Raw genomic sequence first — 14,590 nt, forward strand, 5'->3', positions numbered from 1 at the left:
ACTGCTCATGCAGGGCAATGATGATGTAGACTAGGCCTATTTGCAAAACAAGCACTCGGGTCACAAACACTAGTTAACAACAATATCCCACTAGCTGGGAAAGCAGAAGGAAAATCAATCATAAAAACACAAATGCAAAAAGAATACTGGGACATAAATGAGACAGTGAAGGCACTTACAAAAACAGGTAGGGAAGAGTGTTGGGCAGCAGCAGGAAGGAGGAGGTGGTCGAAAACATCCCACTGGTAAATGTAGAATCTAATCATCCTGAATCTGTGCAGCATGTTCTTATGGAATGTAGGGATACAGAGGGTAAAAACATATACAGAAAAATGAGCTTCACAGTAGGGAACCTGTTGCAAAGATCTGAAAGCATTAGGAGGTAGCCTATATGAGTAAGTAGGGGGAAACAGGGTTAATGGACAGGGTTTAGTTTTTTTCCCCCTCTTAATTTGTCCAATCTAGTATCTGCCCTCTGGTATCTGCTAATTGAATGTAGGCTTACTCCTCCAGTCCGGTAGGTGGCGGCAATGCACCTGTAAGCTGGATGCCAGCCGCCGATCAAATTCAACAGAAAGGAGAAGAAGAAGAAAACCACCTCAAAATTCCCCCCCCAGACCATTGACTGTATACCCCAGACATTATTTAAAATTAATAGAGAGAAGTGCTTTCTTACTTAGGTGTAAAGGGAGACGAAATTAAATAAACACACACATTTTATGTATATTTAATTTCGTCTGGGTCTCCAACCACTGAAATAAAATAAAGTTCAGTTGAGACCTTTTTACAGTCTATGGTTGAGACCCACCCACTGCGCGTGCCACTCATGGATTATGGTGCCACTGGGCCTTGATCAATAAAGTCGGCCATTTTTATTTTTGGCGGCTTGTCAACGACGGACTGGATTTATGTAAGTTTTGTCTGTCCGTTTAAGTTTATGCTTTTGTTTGTTAGTTTTACAGTAGTACAAGTACAATTTAGTGAAATTTAACGTCCACGTGTACAGTTACTAGCCACTGGGCTTCCTGCTTGGTTTCTCGTTTCTTCGTGAGCATTGGCCTCCTCATGGCTTGAGTAAGTACATTTAACGCCCCAATACCTAACGTTACAAATATATTAGCGCGTGTCAAACCAACATTCATGCTAGCACCATCTAGAGATTTAAGGTTAAGCTAAAGCCTGGTTAAATGCAGTGACACTCCAGTGTTTATGCTAAAGAATCGCGGCATAAAGTGACACCACCTCGTTAAATACCTGCAGGGCCGGTGGGTGAACAGCTGTAGTTAATCAGCTAAGCTTAATTAGCTAGCCCAGCCGTCTGTGCCAGCGTCTTCGCGTGACAGTTGCTGCATGGACTCCTATCTGTTTTGTCTTTAAAAATTTAGAGAAGAGAAGAGTCACCAATGTGCTGTTCAAGTCAAAGTCCAAGTCAAATTATTAATTGGCTGTGTCACTCACCTGGAGGCAAGACAGAGGTCTGTGTTATTGTTTGTAAACGTTTTGTTTCTGCAAGCAGTCCCTGGAGTAAATGGGTCCAGCAACGTTTCCACAAGTCTCAATTTTAGGTTCTTGGGAAAAAAAAACTCTGTAGTATTGAGAGTTAGGCGCCAGCTTTGAGTGAACTAAGACCAGGGAAGATAAAGGAAGTGGTCATTTCATACAGGAGTGAAAATGGCTGATATCAACAAATCCTACCAGTCCCTAGAAAAGGCTTGCATTAACATAGGCTCTGACAGCAAAGGAACAGGCCCCAAGCACCAGATCCGTAGAAGCAGTCTGTATCACTGCAGACAGGACCCAAGGTGTAGGACCCAGAGAGAGTCCAGCACATAGTAGCAGGGTGCAAGATCCAAGCAGGAACAGCATGCATTGAGAGCATAACCAAGTGCTTGGTATAGTTGGAAAGGAGCAGGGGAGGTCATTTCTGTTGTGATGGATGTGGCAATGGCAGACAAGATAGAGTGCCAGGGATTTGAACTTGATGAGATATGGAAAAAGCACAGTGTTTAAAGCAAAGCATTTTTGGCTTAAATACAAAACAACAACAATCAAGATTTGCTATAATGAAAAAAATGCAGCTTAAAAGTGAATGAAAATTAAATTTTACTGCTTCTGGCAGGCACTCACAGTGCTGATGCATGCATGCACAAATGGGATAGGCCTATAGGCTAATGCCATCGATACGCAGGCCATGGAAACAGGCCGTTACCTCAATTAAATTACAGATTTCTCTTGGTCCTAAAATTGCTGGCAGAAAAAATATTGAAGTTTAGCCTAGTTGTTTTTAGACATTTTAAAACAGAAAATGTAATTTTCTTTTTTTAAATAGGCTATAAGTAAATGGCATCAAACATTGGTTAGCAAGTGTTATGTGAGGATTTTGAAAATGTAATCTGATACCAGTTCCTTACAGGCTAAATTTCTGTCAACATAATAATCACGAGAACTTTTATTTATTTAATATCATTTTTGGCTTTTTCATGCCTTTATTTGATAGTATAGTTGAGAGAGACAGGAAACGGGGAGGCAGAGAGAGGGGGAATGACATGTAGGAAAGGGCTGACCGATACGGGACTTGATCTGGGGCTGCCTGCATGAAGACTGTAGCCTCAACACATGGGGTGCCTGCTCAACCTACTGCACCACTCGGCACCCCTATAATGACGAGAACTTAGGGTCTGTTTTTCTGCCTGTCTCTCCCTATGTATCTATGACAGTTAGAGTATTGATTCATGCTTTTAATTTTTGTTTAAGATGGAGAGGGCCAGCAATCAAGTTTGGGCAGCTGATTTATTATATATTTATACATTTAAATGCATTCATGCTCACCCACACTGTGCAATATTTTCTGAACAAGCAACTTGTATATACAGTACTATACTACTATAGCCTTTTTTCTACTCAAATAATTTTGTACTGTCTTTATAATTTATTCCTTACTTTTTGCTTGTCCTCTCTGCTACTGTTGCAAGTGAATTTTCCATAAATTGGATCAATAAAAAGTCTTAATTCTTCTATACACTGACAAACAGAAATGATGGCATTATGTGGAAAGTTCCTCCTCCATCAAATTCTCATGAAAATGAATTGACTCGTATAGCTTTTTGGGAATACCATAACTATGCCCTGATAAATGCAGATACAACATTCTAGAGAACTGGCTGAATAGATGTGTCTAAATTGGCGTCTGATCTGTATTTTACAGATTGGGATGGCTGTTGGGACCTGACTGCTGCCTCCTATCACTGCCCCATGCTGCTGCTGCTACCTGATCTCCATGGCTCTCCAGGTGAGGTGCAGTTAACCTTGAACAAGTCCATTTATTATTATATTTAATGGATGGCTACTTCAGATCTGGGGCAGACCCAGATGCACAGTAACAGTCAGGGCTGTTACTTTTTAGAAAAATTAGGTTCGAACGAATATCGAATGACCCGTAATTCGTTAGGATTTATTGGAATACCCCCACCCCCCGCTAAGGCTCCTGTAGATGCGGGGTTACAGTGTGTGTGTGAGCGCTGCACACACAGACACACAGCGTCGGAGCGGTGAAATGTAACAATAACTTGCAGATCACCTGTGTGTCGTGAACTCCGCTCGTAGTTACTTTGAGTCAGAGCAATAAAACAGTGAGGTTGTTGATGAATATTTAGCTTTTTACTCTGCTTTGAGACTTTGAGACTGACTGTGAGTGAGCAGAGCAGAGGTTAGCACGACGCTGTCTGGCAACCTCGAGTCTGGGGGGTAGGGGAGGGGAAACAATGTGCTGCTGTGTTTTGAATTTGACTGCAGCAACAATTTTGGCCCGATATCAGGAAATTATGACGTCATTTCGATAAATCCGATAATCATAACTTATCGGCCCGATAAGATATAATATATATTTTTGTCAGCAATGCGGTGTGGGTCGTTTTTTTAAATCAAGCGCTCTCACTCCTACATGAGACCTGAACGGCCTTCAGTGATTCGAATATATCCGAACGAATTACGGGTCATTCGATATTCGTTTGAATCTCATTTTTCTAAAAACTGACAGCCCTAGCGTGAATGTGGTGACGTCGGGACGAGGACCAATAGATCCATGACGAGGGTGGGGACTGCTAACTCCATCGGCTGACAAGAAGTTAGCCAAAACGACCGGATCGCTTACTTCTGCTTTAACCCTGAAATAATGCTGAGGCTCCAATGTGACCCATTTTTACATTTGAGAACAGTAAAATAACCAAACATTTTCCCTTTGACTTTAAGTTGACTTCTATTGTGACATGGAAATATTTACATTTTTTTAAATTTTTTTTTTTTTAAATCAACAGACACAAGCAGTAACTTGTTCCAGGTATATTATGACCAACAGAATATTTTGTGAATTGGTCTTTCCTGCCACTACACTATTATTATGATATTAACTCTGATATGAACTATAGTATACTAATTTGTTGAGCTCATCCTGATGTAGGCTAAACATTAAAACTCAATATACAGTCACACAAGCAACTCCATGTTGTCCCTGCGATGTTCAGGGACAGGTCAGGACAGTTGGTGGACAGACAGAGAGCTTTAAGGTTGAAGTTTATATTAATGAAGAGGAAGCACTGTGAGACTGTGACCCGACCACATGTCAGCTTTAGGAGAGGAAAACTCCACTGTTCTCAGCTCCTTTTTTCCCCCTTTTTTTTTATAGCTCCGCAGTATCGACCCGGTGGGAGGACACGCTGTATCAAAGCTTGGTCGCCGTGCTTAGACACTGGGTTGGTTTGAGCTGCGTTCATATTTATACTTTCAAACTCCTCAGGCAGTGATCAGTGTCGGCGGCTGTCATGAAATGTGTGTTTCTCTTCTATAAAACACATTATACATCTCGGGGGCGATGTCTTTCCACATATGGGCTTCCTTCACATTTCAAATGGAGTGTGAAACTGGAGAGACACAACCCGAGACCGGACACCGGAGGGAGAAGCAGGTTGGATGTGCACGAAAAAACAAGCGCGTTGCACCAAATGCGTGCTGGTATGGCGTTGCTTTGGGTTGTGAGCGCACATGACGCATTGTTTTGACATTCATGGGCAGGTCAGCCTATTGCAACATACTTTAAATTGTTTGGAAAAACACTTTAGACATATTTTACTAGAAAATGCTGTAACTAGGGCTGCACATCAAAATATTATTGACACAATGTGGCAATAAGCCACAACATACCATAAATAAAGCATTGTGGTGCTACTTCAGTGCAAGTGTGTGTGTGTGTGTTGGGGGTGGGGGGTGGGGGGTGGGGTGCTCCAGGTACTGGGCGGACTGATGCAGCAAGGTTATGGGTTTTTTGTAAATTGTATTTGAAGCATTTATTGATGGATAACAAATCATTTACATTCTTTTTTAAATTCCTATTTTCAATGCCTATCAAAATATGAAAGTGATGAGATGCTTTTTTGCTTTTTTGACATCCTTTGTCTTCCACAGTAGTTTCTTTTTCAAAGTTTGCCCTAGTTTGTATAATAATAAGCTAACCTCAAACAGCCGTTGTGCTGTCAACAGAAGGTGCCATGGAGACAGTTACCCAGCCAGTATGGTGAGCGCAATAATGGGAGGAGAAGGAAATGATGTCGGGGCCACAGAGCAACGAGGTCAGTGGGAGAAAATGAATGGAAACAAAGAAGACGGTGAAGTGAAAAGCCCTTTAACAATGGCACAGGTTAGTTCCTGGTAGCCCTGTGCTGCTATGAGTTTGTCTGCCTTTTTTGTCAAATTGCTCTGTTTGTTTGCCTTACGAAGGTACAAAACAGCACTGTAAGATTAAATAGTAGAAGTAAATTCCATTCCATTTCAAGTCTTGACATTATTTTTTGAGTGTGGAAACGAATAACTTTTGAGAAGAAGGTATATTGCAGTTTGTGCTGAATGATATGCAAATCATTATATAGCGATTTGAGTCATGATTTCAGTTGAATCAGAATCCGTTTTTAACTGATTTGAATTTGAAAATAATGATGACATGATTTTTTTTTAGGACTTGTGCTAAAGTAGCACCACAATGCTTTATTTATGGTGTGTTGTGGCTCATTGCCACATTGTGATCTCAATAATATTTTGATGTGCAGCCCTAGTTACAGCGTTTTTCAGTAAAATATATCTAAAGTGTTTTTCCAAATAATTTAAAGTATGTTGCAATATTCTGACCCGCCCGTGAATGTCAAAACAGTCCAAAGAAAGCGCCTACTTGGTTTGAACGGCACAAGAACCAAGTAAGGTTCGTGCAACAACTGAACTGACACAGCACCTCAACGTCATAAATAGGTTATGGTGTGTTATGGTGTGCAAATTTGTAAATTAGGATATTGATACCATAATCCCAATCAAAATATGAAACTATAGCCATGTATAAATTAAAAAAAAAATGTATTGATCGATATCGATTAGGGATGCACATGATTAACTGTTTAACCGTTAATCGATAACAAGAACTTTGACTGATGGGGCGGCGTTTAGCTCACTTGGTAGAGCGGCCGCTAGTGATGCGCGGGCCGGGTTTTTTTCCAACCCGCGGGTCCCGCATCTATGAAGTATTCTGACCCGCCCCAGCCCGCCCCGCACCACCGCATCTATTTTCACAACCCGCCCCGACCCGCCCCGCTGCTATTAAACGTCAGACAGCGGCCTTTTTTACTTTGAAAGGGCAGACAGAGGTGCTGTGTTGCCGGTAGCTTGTCAGTGTGGACTGTGGAGCTCATGAGGAGCGGGAGAGTCACAGTGCAGCGTGTAGCAGCCGCGGTCGCCCCCCGTGACCGCCGCCTCTCGTCCTCCCCAGTCCCTGCTCTCAGTGAAACCAACCCCGCTCTGCTGATGCACCCAGCCGCCGTCTCATCCGGTTCCCTCACACCTCCGCCGGCTTTCCCCTCAACATCAGCGCGGCCCTGATAACACACTCTGGACTTCATCGTCAGTTTTTTTTAATGACCCGCCCCGCCCCGCACCGCAAATAAAGTTAAGATTTCTTGACCCGCACCGCCCCGCCCCGCGGGCTGACCCGCGGGCTGACCCGCGGGCTGACCCGCGGGACCCGTGGGCTACGGGTCAGCCCGCGCATCACTAGCGGCCGCCCCATGTTGAGTAAAGTATATACAGTATTTGCCGGTTATGCAGCACAGTCCCCGTGAAGGAAGGTCAGAAAACAAATGTAGTAGAGATGGTGTTGATCGATCGGCAACTGATCGGATCGGGCCGATATGATAAAAAAAACGATCGATCGGGAAATCCAATCAAAGGTTAAAATCACCGATCCGATCGCATTATCCACCTTTTTCCGAACGTCAAAATGTAAGCCGGTTTTGACCATAGATGACGTTCGGAAACTTGTGGATACATACAGCAGGGTTACCCTGTTGCATCCACGCATGCAGACAGTAAAATAAGGCTGTCTATATCACAATTGCATGTGTGTAATAGCCTAATTGATCATGTAAAGCATGCACAAGAGGGAACGAGCGTCTCTCTCCCTCTCTCTCTGCGTGTGTGTGACAGCATAGACAGCTGCATCACGATGAAGCCCAATAGCGGCATTTGCTGGGATTAAAGTTCTCCGTCGCAACAACAGATTTCAAACAGTGTGTGTGTGTGTGTGAGACACCGCGACACAAAGTGCCGCGATCCTCCGCACCCGGCTCGCGCCGTGCAACAATTGTTTTGGCGTCTGGTCTATTTTGTGCGTGAGTGAGAGAGAACCCGGTCGCTCTCGACACCGGCGGACGACGGACCGAATCCCGCGGCTGGATTCCAAAATTAAACAAAATGCTCCTTACGTTGTCAAAACAGGCTCGTTACTTGTTTCAACCTTGCGCAAATAAGCGATAGAAAACAATCTTTTTTCCCTTAGGTGTGTGACTCAGTGTCACTCCCTGTAAGATGCTGTAGGCTACTTAGTGTCTGCTCATCAAAATCCTCTACTATAATATGAAGACTCCTGACTGAAAAAAACGTTATAGGTAGCAGGGCTGGTCCTAGAGTCTGGGGGGCCCAGAGCAAAGAAGCCCCCTTTTACATTTAAGTTCATTTCAGAGCCTGTACTTTCTTACTACTTGAGTAAAGGAGTTGAATCAGTACTTCTACTTTTACCAGAGTATTTGTGTATGAGTGGATGAATTAATGGGGAAAAAAAGAGTTAAAAAATATAAATATTAATAATATCGTCCCATGTGATCGATCGGTTCTGATTGGTAATCGGATCGGTGAGGATTTAGGTGATCGGTATCGGCCCCAAAAAACCTGATCGGACCATCTCTAAAATGTAGCCTACACGGACATAGATGTGCATCACCTGTAACAATGACTCAAAAAAAAAAGGACAGTGCTACGCTCTCCAGCCGGTTCACCTGCAGCTCTCCTGCAGCTCCACAGACGAGCTGTCAGAGTCGCTCTGCTGTTCCGGTGTTTGGCTGCACTTTGTTTAAAGATCCCACATTATGAAAAACACGTTTTTTTGTGCGTTTTTTTTAAGTAGGCCTATATTTTTTGGGGGCTTTTATGCCTTTAATTGACAGGACAGTCGAGAGAGTGACAGGAAATGGGAGGCAGAGAGGGGGGGAATGACACGCAGGATAGGGCCGCTCGACGCGGGATTCGAACCGGGGCCGCCTGCAGTGAGGACTACAGCCTCAACCAACCGTGCTCTACCAATTGAGCTAAACACCGCCCCGAAAAACACGTTTTTTTCTGGTCTCTACATATATAAACTGGTCCTCCCTGAGCCTACCAACTCCTAGAATGAGGAAAGCAAACGGCTCTGACTCTGCAGCCCACCCACTGGTAAAACGGCGCTCCTACAGGCTGCTCAGACTCAGCTTCTGTGGTAACGTAATGACGGGAGTGAATTGCGAGAACACTCGCTACCACGTCTGTTTCTATGGCTGCGCAGCAAGAAACTCCTGAGCTAAGTTGATGAAATACCGACCAATTTTAAGTCATGAATTGGTAATAATCGTTGCCGTGTACAGTAACCATGTTAAAAATTAAAATTTATTGTAGACTGATCGGTTCATTGTAAAACATTTATTTACGTAAATGTGGTGATTTCAGTATGTAGCCCAGAGGCAGTCCTGCTCACTTTTCATTCAAACAAACTAATGCGACTGCCACAGTTGTTAGATTTCATCAATGAGATTAACATTAATCTCCTAAAAAGAATTTAACCAGCCAGCGGTAAACCTCTAAAAGCATGCGGATGAGTTACTTGGCTTGTTTTCTCCCCCGGGATGACGACGGAGGTTGGCCCCGGCCGATCAGCTCAGTATACTGGTTGCTGCCGCTGTGACAGCCGTTGCCCTGGTCCCCGGTTGTGGCTCCCACAGACTCTGCACTTCTCCCAAAACAAATGTCGGAGCAAATTTCGTTATAAACTGACCAGAGACTCTGAATTAAACTGTGACTTTCTCGCATGAAAATATATTAAAACTGTGACGTGTTAACAGCGCTAAAGCCGGAATTAAAACAGCTTTTAGTAGCTTTACTGCTATGGCTGTCGGTTGCCGCCAAATGGTGGTAGCGATGTTAATTCCTGTTAGCCTGTCTATCGGGTTTTACATTATACGTTAGCATTAAGCTAGCAGACTTTATGCTTAGTTGTGATACTGGCTGTGTGTGTTTTGAATGTTGTTTCAAACTATGTGGGTTTGATTGAACATCTTTGATGCTTAAATTTATATTGCCGCTTGATATATTGCTTTACTCTTTTTATTTTATTTATGCCATTTTTACTGTAGGGCAGGCTAATCTTCAATTTGGAGTGACAATTAAAACCTTGAAGCAAGAAGATTTTGCCTTTAGTTTGAGAACTTTTAATATTTTACCGTTCAAAAGCAAGCTCACTACTGTCTGTCCCATAGAAGAACATGACAACGGCAGCCTAGTTTGGAACTATTGGGAGTTACATGAACCACGTGACCGCGCTGGCCGCGACATCAAAAGCTGTCGCCACTCTGTTATATCAATCGCTCTGGCCATAGCGATACATCCACCCGTAAACATTAGCGCATGCTACCGTTAGCCACATCCTCTCCCTGAGATGGGCGTGTAACAGGCAAGGCGGGTGTTGACAGACAGATGGAGCTCATTAGCATTTGAAAGTGCAGGCACAGAAACAGCCTGTTCTCAGTAGAGCTAATTTGAGCGACTTTTAGACAGCTGAAGTTCAGGACCACGTATCAGTTTGGGGCATACATTTTGAATACAGTGTAGTTGGACGTCTGACAGCTGTGTGAAATTGATTAAAAAGAGTTTAATATGGGATCTTTAAAAACAGTTCAACATGGGAAGATCTATCCTCCATCTGAGCACGATCAGCTGAGCCAGAGCACAGTGGATGTGGCGCTGCTCAGCTGTAGCAGCGCATACATATAACGGCAATAAAACAACAACAAAAATAAACCATGTCGATTGCCCCTGCGAGCGTTTTAATTTTATCGGTTAACAAGTGTCAGTTATCGGTCAAATAAAAAGTTCAAAATGTGCATCCCTAATATCGATAAAATATGTGTGTGTGTATATACAGTATATACATATGTATGTGCGTGTGGGTATATTTACATTAATTGAACTATATAAAAGGCATTTTCTGGTTGTATTTAAGTTAAAACAATCTTGTATGCCCTTCTCTGATTAGTGGATTTACAGCTAGCAAATTCATGGAAATAGCTTATGTGCCAATCATTTGTGAGCAGGAAACATATGAGTAATTGTGGCAGAAATATGAAAGTAATTAAGAACAAGAAAAGTGAGCAAATCAAATCCTGCTTAGGGCCCTCATTAAGCTAAGGACAGCCCTGCATGCTTTGAAACTCATCTACATAAGAGAGAGATGAAACTGGCTGTTAGGCAGTGCCTGATAACATTTGTCCATTATGGACTGCGGAGGGCCATCTGTAGCACAACAGCAGATGCAACTTTATATCAGCTTCAGACATTTCATTACTGCACCACTGCTTATTTTGCGAAGTTTCTTTAGAATTTTTCAACCAATAACTACAATTTGACAGTCATTTTGAATTTTAAACTGTTGTGCTGGGATGTACACTAGGTGAAAGTCAGTACTGTTGTAAAAGAGTTGTTCTTTTGTAATTGATATATTAATGGAAAAGTCTTAAATCACCCTCAGTAGAAGCTCATTAATCTATGCCGTGTATGTGCTCCTAGTTGGATAGGTTGTATCCCTGCATTGGGAAAAAGGGTGCCGTGGTCAAGTCCAGTCTTTATTAAGATTAATGAACAGCTTGACATTTTTAGTCCTCTGTCTGAATCAATAATTTTAATACTCATGAGGGCCAATGGGGATGTAAGCTTGCGGAACTCACACTATGGCCACAGGGTGCATGTTAAATGTCCAAGTGGTAATCAATGCAAAGAAATTAGCTATTGATCTCTTATAGTTTTGTAATAGGTTATCTATTGGTTTGCTCTTTCGGAAAATTCCAATATCAGCCGGATGGAATTGTGCTGGTAATATTGCTGAGGGGTGTGCGCATGTATATGCATGTGTATGGCTGCACATGCACCCAGTTTCCACATTTGTGTGTGCATGTGTGTGCAGGGTCACATCCCAATTAGCACAGAGGGCAGATTGTAAATAAACATGTTGAGGAGAATATTGGTGATCTGCATTAGATCCACAGTTCATTACAAATAGGGCTGGGAACTGTAAGCTTAATGCTGGCTAGAACACCAGTATTTGAAAACTGCTATTTTAATTAAAACATGTCTACTATTTTCCATCATATTATAGGGAACTACATCATACATATGCAAATAGTCAGGGATTAGGACTCCCCTATCAGTGCAAATGTAATAGATGAAATTCACTGCTGTATGACAAGTCAGTAACTCTAGTTTCTAACCTGTCTTTTAAAGCTTAGATGACATGGATATCACAAGTACACACTGTTCTTCTTTGCAATTGAATTAAAGTCAAAACTGTGAAAACAGCCAAGCAAATTTTGTTTACTTTTCCTTTATCTGTGTTCCCAGGACATACAGTGCAAACTGGACATCAATCTGCTTTGCTGGGGGAGTGGAGAACTTGGACAGACTGGACGTGGCAGGCCAGGAGACATCGGTCCAGAAGAGGCCCTTCTGAGAGAGTTCTCAACAACTAGGCTTGGCAACGTAAAACTTCTGGCATGTGGATCCAGTCACTCCGTTGTGGTTACAGGTACAGTTCCCCGTCCACTTGTATCCTGTCCACTGTTGTTTTTTCTGCATACTTTGCACTATTTTGATATGTTTTGTTAAATGATCACATTGAGTTTATCCACCATTGTTGACCATGATCACGTCAAGTGCATCTCCAGACAAAGACAAATAGTTGTTATGTTTTGTTGGATGTATTATTATTGAATTGTTGTATATCTTGCAGTACAGAAGCAGGTAAGCATTTGATCAAATAATGTGCTAGCAACCACCATACGCAGTTATGGACATATTTGTCCATACCTCCCTACAGTGTGCATTAGGAGTGTTATAATACCATTCATTAATTCTAGAGGGAAAAAAACTTGCACTTGACAACTGACAGCTATTAAAAAACAAAACAAGAAACTAACATCAATGTTGGTTTACACAGTTAATTTAGACTAGATGCCAGTTGCTTTGGTGATGTTTTTGGTCCTGTCTGTGTTCATGTCAAGAGGCTTAAAAGCAGCGGGATAAGTTGTTGCACACAAGTTGTCTTTTTTCCTTGCACCAGTGATTGACATATGAGGGGGGGGGGGGGGGGGGGGCAACCCACTGCCCATCCGTGAAATAGCACCGACGGACTTTGTCCGGTGGACGAGTCGCGAGCTAGTCTATGGTCGCGAGCCATCGCCGTCGCCGTTGTGTGTCATTGAGAAGCCACACAGGGACATAATGAGGCAGGCGGCTCTACTCTAACTTCACACTTTCATCACTTCTCTTCTTCGTCTGTTATGACAGTTGCTGGCAGCTTTGAGGCTCATTACCGCCACCTGGATTGGAGTGAGGACTTGACTTTTTTTTTTTTAATATTCACTCAGACGTATTCGTCGTGTGACTGTGTGCACCGAACCGTGACTCTCATACCGTGATGGCACGGGACAAATACATATACCGTTACACCCCTAATAAATATATATATATATATATATCATAATATCGCACTAATATATATATTTGTATATATATTTATATATATATATATTTATATATATATATATATATATATATATATATATATATTAGCGCTGTGCGATATTACGATATATGTCGCAGTGCGATATAAAAATGTCTACCATACGATCGTTTATATCGTAATTTTAACGTGTGTGGTACTGGGTTAGCTCTGTTGCTACCGCTAATCAACGTTGACGTTACTTGGGTCGCAGGACATGTAAAACTTGTTACAAGTCAGCAGTGTAAAACTCAAGGATGTGGGACACTGAATCATCCCTGGACGCTGAGTGACAGACAAACAGTCGACAGCCGAACTCCACACGTGAGTTTGTTTACAACAGAACAGCTGTAGTGAGGATGTGACGCTGCGGGAGAGGAGACTGTAAACTAAACAGGACATGTTAGCTCGTGGTGTGGTTACGCCGTGCGTTAACAGGTGACTGTTTCACATGAGTTGTGGGGGAAAAAACTGCTGTGTGGAAAAACACGCTGTAGTCCGTGATCGAGTCGCTGACGGGAGGAGAGAAAAAAGAGAGCAACACGCAAGGCCGTGATATGACGACCCTGCCCCCGGCTGCTGAGGAGGAACTCAGCTGGTATGGAAAAGGACTTAAACCAAGTCGAGTAGAGTCGAGTAAAGCCCAGTAAAGCCCAGTAGAGCTGGAACTGTGTAGTGGAAAGGGCCATTACTGTGTGACTACCCCAACTTTGAAGCTGAAGCGGCGCTCTCTCTTCCTCCTTCCCGTCTCTCTCTAGCTGTCCTTTCAAAATAAAAGCACAAAAAGCCAGAGGGAAAAAAACAACAAAAAACACTGACTCGTGAGCTGATGGTGAGATATAGCGTGGCGGCTGCCAAATGACCTATATCGGGACATAAAATTTTGTCCATATCGTCCTATATATATATATATATATGTCCTATATCGGGACATAAACATTTTTCCATATCGCACAGCACTATATATATATATATATATATATATATATATATACCCCCTGCCCATGAGGTAATACTGGCCCACTTATTCGCCAGTTTGATAGAAAACCTGACGACAGGAAGAAAAGGTATCCTTTAGTACATTAGTTGGCAGTAGTCATAAAACAGTAGCCCGGATAAGTCTTATAGATCACCCCAACACAGGGATCCTATACCTCTACCATCATTACAGGGGAAAAAGGTGACATTTTTGATTGATTAAAATGGCTCAGGCTAGCTTAGGCTAAATCATGTTAAGTGATGTGACACTGCAGTTTCACATATCATATTTCTGTCGAGACAATGATGGTGGAAGGCATTGTCAAGGCATGATATCTGACAACAGCAGACATCTGGAGGGACCAGAGGAGATTTATGGAGGGTTTTAGTGGTCTGAGGGAGATGAGAGAGAGTAAAAAGTGGTCCTTTTTTGTGCATTGTCACTTC

At 42.6% G+C, this 14,590-nt stretch overlaps 1 protein-coding gene across 2 annotated transcripts in view; it reads right to left on the minus strand.

Annotated features, from left to right (window-relative positions):
• rhobtb4 (Rho related BTB domain containing 4) overlaps window positions 1–14,590 on the minus strand; it is a 539,043-nt gene that overhangs the window by 113,677 nt on the left and 410,776 nt on the right. The gene's annotated exons all lie outside the window — the stretch shown is intronic.

This window comes from Trachurus trachurus, assembly GCF_905171665.1.
Source record: "Trachurus trachurus genome assembly, chromosome: 9".
In the NCBI taxonomy this organism is placed as follows: Eukaryota; Metazoa; Chordata; class Actinopteri; order Carangiformes; family Carangidae; genus Trachurus; species Trachurus trachurus.